This window comes from Talpa occidentalis, unplaced genomic scaffold (genome assembly GCF_014898055.3).
Source record: "Talpa occidentalis isolate TD23 unplaced genomic scaffold, MPIMG_talOcc4v2.1 talOcc4.16, whole genome shotgun sequence".
NCBI lineage: Eukaryota > Metazoa > Chordata > Mammalia > Eulipotyphla > Talpidae > Talpa > Talpa occidentalis.
This window is the reverse complement of record NW_023601653.1, coordinates 63,259,063-63,270,950: the sequence shown is the minus strand read 5'-3', so window position 1 is coordinate 63,270,950 and position 11,888 is coordinate 63,259,063.

Sequence of the window (11,888 nt, the reverse complement as noted above, 5' to 3'; positions counted from 1 at the left end):
TGCAAAAACATGGCTCAATCTAGAAGGAATTATGTTTATTGAAGATGATGAAACAGGGAAAGATAAAACCATATGATTTCATTCATATGTGGTATATACAGAGAGAGATGCAAACAGATGAATTAAATAAAAATAAATTTTTGGACATAATGCCAATAAGTGTTACAAGAAGGGAAGGGGTAAGAGGGATAGAGAAACTGGGAAAATTGGGATAATGGTATGATGAAAGATAGACTTGGATATTTAATGGTGAACTTAAAGTAGTAATGCTATAATGCAATGTTGACTTCAATAAAAATAAATTTTCAGAAAAAAGTAATCAGGAGCAGTATTTTAAGCATTGTCCAGGGAACTGAAGCCTAAAAAATACAAATTTGTGTGCCTCCCCCCAGTCACTGAATCAGAAATTCTCAGGTGGGGCCCAATAAACTGTATTTCAACAAGCTCTCCAGATGAGTCAGATGTAAACTAAAGTTTGAAATCCATTGCTACTAGCACGGGAAACAAATGAGTCACAGTTGTGAAAAGTCCCTTACCCTAACCCCATGGGTGGCATAAATACAAACTGACAAACTAAAGTTAAATAATCAGAAGTTGATCATGGTTCTCAAGGAAGAGTATACCTGACTATAAAAATTAATCTATATATAAAATAGGCATACGCTGAATCATTTATGTAGCATCTCTTTATTTTTATAGAAAAATATTTGACTGAATTAAGCTTCATGTTTCTGTTTTCATTTCAATTTTTGATCCTTAAAAGGGTAATCTCCAGGCCCAAGAGCAGCTACAGTGCCTGTGGGGGTCTACACGAGCCTAGATAGGGACACAGCTCTAAACTCACCTTCAACACATTTAAGTGGTTCCCTGTTAGTGGGCATACGTGTGCATTTTTCATGCCCCCCTACAAGCACCTCACAGTTCTTGCTCCACCTTCACTGGTCATCACTTGGTTAAAATATCATCATTTGACAATGCTTTGTCAAAGCACAAATCAATAATAAAATTTTAAATATAATTAATATAAATCTGGGTTTTAGATCATCTCCTATTAGTCTATGCCAACTCAACTCTCCACCATTGTGAGGTTAAGTGAAAGTTCATTATAAATAACACTGTGAAACATACTATGAAAATAAAATACAAAATTAGACCAGATACTCCCTGACAGGTTATTAGTACATCTAGCACAGCAGAGGAGGAGAAGCAGCTGGCACTCTCTGAGGTATTTGAGCTAAAACCACATGAGAAGTCTCAAAGAGCTCACTTACTGTACACCACAGGGTCCAGAGCAGAGGATGTTTTATTGTGTGCAACAGGGTGACTGATTCAAGGGCTCTTTGGAGACACTTTCATGCAAAGTCTAGAATGAGGAAAAGGATAATTTTTTAAAAATTTAAAAATAATTTTTTAAAATTTTTTTGATTCACTATTTACCTTTAAACCCCTGATGTACCTTAAAGTTGGCCTCTGGGGTATGGAGTCTTCCACTATGTATACGAAACATTTTCATTTTCACATGAAAATCTGATTTTGTGTTAAAATGTCTGATGAATGAAAATACAGCATTTGAAACCAGAATATTGTTTGTTTGTTTGATTTTTAATATTTTTTGACTCTCTTTAAAGATGAGTAAGCATAGGCTAACTCTTTACTAGTTGAAGCAAGTTAACAGTTAGGAAATCCATTAACGTGCACAGTTTTTTTCAATTTAGAAATGTCCTTGTTACTATTACTCTCCCATATATCACTCACCTCATACTCAACAAACTGGATAATAGGGCTGCGACCCTTATTTTACCAGAGAAGAAACTCAGATTTAGTAACGTTAGGTGACTCACACTGAGCACTGAATTGAAAAATGTTCATAAATGATTTTATGTAATTTATTTTAATACCTGTATAAAGACTGAAAGTGAATTATGCGTCCATTCTCATTCTCCTTTCCATTATTAGTAACAGAAACTGTTTTGTCAAATTCTTCCCCAAAATGGCATTTCCATTAAATCAGTTTCTTCTTTACATTCAGGAATTGTTGTGCAACAATTTAACAATGAGATAGGAACAAAACTGGGGCAAGTTAGATATTTTCCTTCCAGATAGACAGTATCAGTTCACAACGACAGGAAATGAATGAGAAGTGGTCAGTTAAGTTTCAGAAGGCAGATTGGGGGCGGTTTCCAGAGAACTGTGGGGAATGAGGAGGGAGTTTCTGAGCTCCAACACTATATGCAGCTTCAATAAGGAAATGAGGCTCATGATAGTTCATTGAAGTGACCTCATTGAAAGCATTTGCCCTCAGCTTTCAGCTTTCAAAATGATTGCTCCATGTCTCTTCCACCTCAGGATTGCAGACTAAATGTTGAGCAGGCCAAGGGCTCTAGACCAGACCTCCAGTAAGCACATCTCTGTTAACTCACAGGAAGGGAGATCTCCTAATTGCAACACAACTGTAAGCCCTGGTGCAGAGTCCTAACACCACCTTAGCTGGCTGTGGGCTCAGAACTCTTTAAGCTTAGGGTTTGGTCTTACTAATTTAATCATCTGCTTCAAGAAAAGTGAAAACCATGCCAAGGCAGCATTTTGAAGAGAAACTCTCCAAACAGAGCTGCCCACACATCATCTCTTCACATGTATACACTCTGTTGTGTTAAAACACTAAATTCCAGGGAAGAGGAAAGAATCTTGTAGAAATTCATATCAGTAAAATGTATTTATCTCACAATCCAAATTTTGGTAAATTCAAATACTAAGCCTTTTTAGTAGCAATGTTCTTTACTGAATCTAACCACTTAACCCTATTCAAACACCTCTAACCCCTTCCTCTCTAGTAACCACAGTGTTTTCTATATATGTATATAGGTTTGGTTTGGTTTGCTTGTTTCTTTATATTGCAATGAAAGAAATCATACAATTTTGTCTTTCTCGGTCTGACATATTTTACTTAGCATAATTTGTTCAAGTTCCAGCTATGTTGTTACAAATGGGAAGATTTAATCTTTCTTTATAGCGAGGTTATATCCCATTGTGCATATAGACCACATTTTTTGTAACCACACATCTGTCATTGAGCAGAGGTTGCTTCAAAAATCTTGATTTTTCCAAGCCTATATCCACTTTTCAACTTATGTTGAAGACTTTGTCATCTATTGTATGCACCATAATTTTATTTTTTTCTCATTTATTTATTTTAATGGTAACTTTTTCTACTCTCAGTGAATTTCAAGAATGCAATACAGTGTTAGTGACTACAGTTGCTATGTTGAACTTTAGATCCTCAGAACTTATTCATCTCATTACTGAACATTTGTACTGGTTTATCAGTCTCTCCCTATTTGCCACCCCTTGGCCCCCATCCTTAGCAACCACTTATCCACTCTGTTTATGTGAGTTTGATTTCTTTTTTGTATTCCATATTTAAGTGATACCACAAAGTGTATACACCATAATTTTTTTAAAGATTTATTTATTCATACATACAAGAACTGGGGTATGGGTCAGAGTCCTGGGTGGTGGGAGGATTCCCCAGAGACAGAGTGGGGAACAGAACAGGCAGATCTACTGAAACACACTGCTGAGGGTAGCAGTGGGCGAATTAGGAGAGGTTTGCTGCGCAATGTGGGTATCTCCCTGTCCAGGGATCAAACTCATGCTGCAGTGGCTATGGTGAGCTTCATAGGGTGCCTCTTAAACCCTTGTGCCACCAGGGAGGCCCTACACCATAATTTTAAAGTTTGCATGGTTTTCGATTATGGTACTATCATATATATTTAAGCCTTTCAATATTGTTGGACACAAGATTTTTCCTAGTATCTGGCAATTCAAATAACGCTACAGTAAAAAAGCTAAGTCTATAGCATTTTGTTCACATATTTTATGGTAAATTTCTAAAGGTATAATCATTACATCAAAAAGCACTACCATTTTTAAGACAAAAATACATTTTGCCTACTTTCTTGTGGTAGTCTACTAAATAACATTCCTAATAGATTTATGACAAAATACTTATTCCCTTGTTCTTAGAAGTGAAACTTCAAATTTAAGAGCCTTCGTTTAAGAACTTGGTTTGTGTGGTGGTGCCATCTGGTGGCAATAGTGCAATGTTACAAAATCCAATGAAAAAGACCCCTTACAAACTGCCCTAACTAAATTAAATTCACGAAGTAGCAGCAAATATCACTAGTATCATATGTTTTCAAAAATTATTCTACTTGTATTTCAAAAAAATTCTCAAAAATCATATGCATAGCACGTTATTACACAGAAATAATGAATCGCAAATAGAGAACACTAAACCTATTTAAACATATGAATACTGATTCCTTTCAACTTATTCAAATTAAGTTTATATAAAATTTAAACTATAAGTGAAGTCAGTTTAGCTAACTCTTTTCAACACCTCAATTTAACGAATAAAATAATTAAAAGAACTATTGCTATTCTTACACCTAAACCCGTACATCTCTAAACATGTAATTATTCTTGTACTTCCAGTAGTCACATTGCCACATCTTTTGCCACTTTCCTGGCTTTGTGATGATCTCCCTAGATCAAAAGGCAAAATAATTAAGGAAATGGCTTATCAAAATTGACTTGTAGTCAAAGTTTGTCATTTGTTTTTCACACTAATTGAATTCAAATTGCAGACCATTAACTTGATATAGAGTTAAACTTCATTTCTTATAGATTTTTGAAGTAATTTTTTTTTAACTTTTAAATAGGTTTCATGTGAAGTCTTATAAATCAACATCTGTGTAGATGACATTGTGTTCACCACCAAAAATCTAATTTTCATCCATCACCATCCAATTAGGCCTTTTTACCTGATTTACCCCTTCCCTTCTGATAACCACTATATTTTTATAGCATAAGTTTATTTTGGTTTTATTTTTGTTTTTCATTTGTTTCATCTTCCATTTTACGTAAAATCATACAGTTCCTAGTCTCACTTATTTCACCCTCCAAGGTCCATCCATGTCATTTTAAGTGACAGGATTTCATCTTCTTTATAGCTAGGTACAATTCCTTTGTGTACATATACCACATCTCCCTTAACATAGGTATGTGTTTCCAGCTCTTGGCAAACTGTGAGTAATGCTGTGATGAACATGACTATGAATGTATCTCTTCAAATTAGTTTTTTCATATTCTTCAAATAAATGCCCAGAAGTAGAATAACTGGATCATATAGCAGTTCTACTTTTAATTATTTTGAGGAATTTCCATACTGTTTCCCATAATGGCTGCACAAGTTTACATTCCACCAATAGGATATGAGGGTGTCCTTTCTCTACGTCCTCCACATTTTTTGTTTCTTGAAAAACGGGACATTTTAAATTCTCCCGTTTCACATGAGTTTTTGATTTTTATAACCTAAAATCTCCACTACAAATGACAAATATTTTAAGCCTTGCTTAGCCAACATTCCATTGTTATCCAATCATTCTACACTGATATTATCATTAGTACTATTCTTTGTTTTTATAGTATTATTTAGGATGATTAAATAATTAGGACCATTTAAAAATTCTCTATACTCAAAAAGTTGTGCTATGAGCTTCCTTTACGGCATTTGACTAAATCATCATTTTTAAACCATGGTACTGAACTCTTTTCCCTTTCCTACTTTCTTATTATATATGATCCTCCTGGCTCTGGTTCTGCTTTTTCTAAATTATTTGATTTACAAATATTTTACTTTCTTACACAATTAAAACAAATACTTCCGTGTACTTAGAAACACACATATATTTTAAAGGAGGAAGCAATCATTTAGACACATTAACACACTCAACAAAACTAATAACTTACTGAAATATATTTTAAAAATATAATTGATTATATTCCTCCTTTCAAATTACAAATACCTATGTCGATAATTTTTTTTCTTTTAAATATTATTGTGAACAGATGGCCTTGTAAATTTATTTTATTATTATTAATACTCAAAGTGTCACACTGTGCCCAAAAAAAAGCTCCTTCAAGCTGACTACTGTGTTCTTTCTCTTAAATGCCTCCTTATTTGATGATAAAAGATATACCTCGTACAATCTTAATTTTTCCCTTCTTAAGATAGAAAGTCAGCTGAATTCCAGAAGCCTGGTTCTTTCCTCCACTAAAAGCTTTTAGACTTCCCTTTGAAACTGAGATGAAATTACCTCCTTCTCAGGCTTCTGACCACTTCTCCATCTTCATTTCCTGTCACCCAACGCTCTACCTATAACCTCCTCCCACACTGATCTCCTTCCAGATATCAAAGGCACCACAATAGACATTTGGTCATGATTCCTATTTTTAAGTCTAACAAAAGAACCACTGTAATAAACAACAAAAGCACCTTATCTTCTTGGTATCATTAGCACCTAGCACAGTACCTGGAACATGGTTAACCACAGTAAACAATTTGCTATTAAATTAAAGAGCATACTGGGGTGACAAGCCAGATGAAACAAATGATATATGTACATACAGACATATGTATATATGTGTATGTGTGTGTGTATACACTTAAGTTGAATTAGTGTGAAAAGCAACCAGGTGACAAACTCTGATTAAAAATCAATGTTGATAAACTATTCGCTAAATTATTTTGTTTTTTGATCTATGGAGATTACTTTTCTACCCAGGCAAGTAGAAAAGATGTGGGTAAACACACAGAAACACACACACACACACACACTATTGGATATGGCTGAAGTGTGCTGTGGAGCACTGCCCAAAAAAAAAGTTTAATAAAATCCCTTCATGTGCTAGATGTGGTAAGCATGCTGCAGTATCTGCCTCAAGCTACTTCAATGACATGTCTGAACTTAATTTTTACATATGTAAATATGTATCAATAAAAAATTATTTCCTACAATATCTGAGAATAGTTGGGTGCAAACTCACCATCTGATAAATCATTACCGTGGAATAACATGGTTCATGATCATTCTAAGCCCCACTTCCAGGTCTTCGTCAACAAATATCAGCATGTGCTTTTATTTTCTTTTATTTTAATAGTTGCTCTAACTAAAAGAGCACAAATAAATACAAATCAGACTTTTTACATACAAAGAGTTTCCAGTGGCTCTCCAAAAGTCATTAAAACCAAATTATTTCTTATAGCTCTTCCACTCATCTGGCCAGCTGTTGATGGAGGAAACAATGCCCAGCAAGGATTATTGAGAATCAATAATCAGAAAGACAATCACTAAAATGGCAGGTTTGGGCCAAAACATTACTGGGTAATGCTGACACACAATATCCTGACGTAAATATTTAGCTCCAAAAATAACGAAGACGCTACAATAGGAAACCTACATTGACACTATGTCAAATAAAACAAGATGCTCTTCCTGTATCTTCTGCACTATAATTATCTCACAGATATAGGCAGAGATGACAACCTGCTGCTCTCAGTAGTTGGACCCAGTCTCAGAAGTCATTAGCATGTCCTCAGAATTAATCTTTTTCATCATTAAAAAGGTATAAATAGTGTTTGTGCATATGAGAAGCAAAGAAAATATCTTTATTCAGAATAAAGAGAAATATTCTAAAGTAGTTAGTATGTAATTGACTACCTCGCGGGTGAAGGAGTTGGGGGAAAGAATCACATTTTCCAGGCCATGTTCAAGCATGGTAGAGAATCACTTGAGAGGGAAGCACAAAGAGAAATTCATAAATTCATTGGCTTGTCGGACATAGAAGATCCTGTTCAAAACTAAGGTTTTTCTGATCTGCAAAAATAGATGCTTACCATAATCCTATTTCCTGTCAGAAATTCTGGATTGTATTTTCTTCCTATTGTCATGAGCTTTCACCTCTGTGTATATATCCTTAGTCATTTCTGCAAAGTAGAGGAACATTGATAAAAGATGGGGAAAAGGGAGGGAGGACCTCTACATAAAAGTTCAAATCGTGTAGCTATAAATTCTGTTCTTCAAATCTGGCGCTACAGAATCCAGAGGAGGGTGTGTTATGCTCTGAAATAAGATGGTTTAAGGCTCAAAACAAGAAAGAGGTCTACATCTCCCCATCAAAGCCACAGCTTCTCAGCTTGCCTTTTTCCTGACAGCTATGCTTTTATGCATTATCATGTTATTTTCATTTTCTTCTGAACACAGGAGGAAGGCCTCTTCAAAATGATAATATTTTGATTTCACATCTATGGTTTGCCCCCCTCAAATTAAACTATTTATCCATTATTGACAAAGTAACATGAAAGTTTTGTTCAACATTCAAAAGCCCATTAACACAATTCACCACATTAGTCACTAAAAGAAATCTATATAATGATCTCAACAGCTACAAAAAAAATTATATAACATAATCAAACTCTCAATCATGATAAAACTCTCAATAGACAAGAGGAGAAGGAAATTTCCTCAGCATGATAAACAGGATCTACAAAAATAACCTACGGCTGACCTTACATGTAAAACACATTTCTTTGTAAGATCGGGAAACAAGACAGGGATGCTTGATATCATCACTTTTCTCAACGTTGTATCACTGGGCCTAGCCGGTACCACAAAGGCAGAGGAAAAATGACAGAAAGAAAGAAGACTTTCTCTATTCTCACAGGACATGACTATATATATAAAAAGGAACAATCCTAAGGAATCTACAAATACTAAAAAACCTACTGGAAATAAGTAAACTGAACAAGGTGATAGAATATGAGGTCAATTTACAAATTCAATTTCACATCTATAAACAAATAATTTGAAAAATCTTTAATGGCATTTATAATAGCATAAAAACATAAATTTATCAAAATATGGCTAGGACCTATATCATGAAATGTATCAGATTGTTGGGAGAAATTAAAGATCTAACTAACTAGAGACATAAATCATGTGCATGAATTCAAAATCTCAGTATCGTTAAGACAGGAATTTTCCCAAATTCCAAGGATTACAGTAACTGAGACGATATGGAATTACTCCAAGAATAAACAATAGACACAATACAGAGTTAAAACAGAGAATCCAAAAACAGATATGTCCAATGAATTTTCTTTTACAAAGACATCAAAGTGATCCAGTGGAAGAAAGGAAAATCTCTTCAACAAATAGTTCAAAAACAACTAGATATCTACATATAACAGTGAGCCTCAACTCTTAAATTATACATAAAATTAACTTGAAATGGTTATATGCTGAACACATATATATTATGCTGAACAATTTAACATATATATATGCTGAACAATTTAAATTATAATAACTTCTAGCACAGAGGGGAAAATCTCTGTAGTTTTAATGTAAGCAACGATTTCTTAGATATACCATAAAAAGCAAAGCACCAAAGAAAAGATAAATTTGGCTTCATGCAAATTCTAAATTTTGCTTTTTGAAAGACACTACTAAGAAAATGAAAATACAAAAAAAATGAAAAGGCACAAAAGAGACTGGAAGACAATATTTGAGGGGTGTGTGTGTGTGTATTTATGTATGTATTAACAACAAAATATTCATATCAAAGTTATATAAAGAACTATTTCAACTCCATAAGAAAATAGAAAAACCCAAAAGATTAGTAGGCAAAAGATTAAACAGACATTTCATGAAAGAAAATATACAAATGGCTCAAAAAACAAATGAAAAGATACTCAATGTCACAAGTCTTCAGGGAAATGCAAATTTAAAATGAGATAATACGACACAGTCAATAAAATGGCTAAAATTAAAAAGATTGACAAAATTAAGTACCGACAATAAGGTGCAGCTGGGCCTCCCCTGGTGGCGCAGTGGTTGAGCGGTTGAGCCTGCAGCCTCTGCAGCGCCAGTTCAATCCCTGGCTGCCGGCGAGGGTTCCACATGGTGCGCAGACCTCTCCTGCCACCCACTGCTCCCCTCAGCAGTATATTTCGTCAGTCTGCCTGTTCTGTTCCCTGCTCTGGCTCTGGTGAATTCTCTGACCCTCCCACGCTTCTGACTGTACCCAGTGGCTTGTATACATACATACATAAATAAATAAATAAATAAATAAATAAATAAATAAATAAATAAATAAATAAATAAATCTTTAAAAAAATAATAATAATAAGGTGCAGCAACTGAAACTCATATGCTCTTACTGGGAAAGTAAAATGATCAACCAGATTGGAAAACAATCTAAAAGTTTCTCATAAAATTAAATTGGCACTTACCATAGATGTCAGCAATCAAGCTCTTAGCTTTTTAATAAAAAGAAATGAAAACACACATCCACACAGATATGTGTACACAAATGTTTATGGCAGGTTTATTATAACAGCCAAAAACTGGAAACATATCAAATATCTAAAGGTGAATGGACAAATCATAATATACCTGAGCAACGGAATACTATTCAATAACAAAAAGAATGAATTAGTGAGATATGAAAAACCATGAATTAATTTCAAAACTATGCTGAGAAAATGAAGCTGAAACAAAAAGCATAAGAGGTATAAAACCCTGGAATGGGTAAAACTCATTCAAAGGGACAGAAAAAATATCACTGGCTGTCTGGGTCCAGGTGGGTGGAGAAGGACAGAAAGGAAGTTTTCGAAACGGCCTAAGCCTTTATGTGCTGGTGTTTAAGAGGTCAATACATTTGTTAAAAACCAATTGACTTCAGGGCCTCCCCGGTGGCGTATCGGTTGAGCGCTGGGTTGTGAAGCTGCCTGCGGCCTCTGCAGCGCCAGTTCGATCCCCGGCTGCTCCCTGACCACCAGAGGAGGGTCCCACATGGCGTGCAGACCTCTCTTGCCTCCCGCTGCTCCCCACTCTGGCTCTGGTGAATTCTCTCACCCTCCTGCGCTTCTGACTGTACCCAGTGCTTGTATAAATAAATCTTAAAAAAAAAAACAATCGACTTCATGACTTAAAAAGATGCATTTTATTTTTTTTAATAATAAATTTTATTTTTATATTCCCCATACAATTGCAGCCCCCCCCCATTCTGATCCCAATCCCTCCCCTCCAGCCCCCGCCCCCCTAAAAGTGTCTCTGGTTCATAGTTTTTTGTTGATTTTGATTTTCACTTTCTTACAGTTATTCATTTTCCTGGTCCCTTATTTAAGTTTTCTAGATTCCTGCTATGAGTGAGACCATCCAGTATTTTTCTTTTTCTTTCTGGCTTATTTCGCTGAGCATGATCCCTTCCAGCGCCATCCATGTTGCTGCAAATTGCATGTGTTTATCTTTTAAAAAGATGCATTTTATTGCATGCAAAGCATAATTCAATAAAGGCAAATTTTAAAATGTTATGATCAAATTAAAGGAGACTATAAACAGGTATCACAAATAAATGCAGTGCATGATCCTAAAAGTGGAGAAAACACCTATAAGACATCATGTGACAGCTAACAAAATTTGAATGTGGACTGTATGTGATATCACAGCACCAGATAAAACCTAAATGTCTTCATTTTGATCGCTGTACCTTGTTTAAGCAAGACAAAGATCTACTTCTTGTAAATTATTTACACAAAGGGACATAATGGTCCCAATTTATTATCGAATGGATCAGCAAGAAGGATAGTATAGAGCAAAATATAAACAAACTGCAAGTGTAGGTAAAGATGACATGAGAGAACGTTCCTTGAACTGTTGTATCAACTACTCAGTAAGTTTAATACCATGCAAAATCATGATTTTAAAGATGAGAGGTAAACACTTAAATGGGAAAAGGGGAATATAACTGTTATTTTTTTTTAGTTCTAAGAGTCAGAAGATATTAACATAATTTATCCTACCGGTAAGAAAAAGACCTAAGCTATTTATCAGTGTTATTGCGTTGGGGATGGTTCAGGGAAAGAGAAGGGTGACTGCTCTCCAAAGACAAAGTCTTCTTCTTCCCAAGAAGACAGGTAACATCTAATCTCTTAAATCACAGTTTCAAAGAGCATTTCCTTACTCTTCCAGCCCATCTATTTC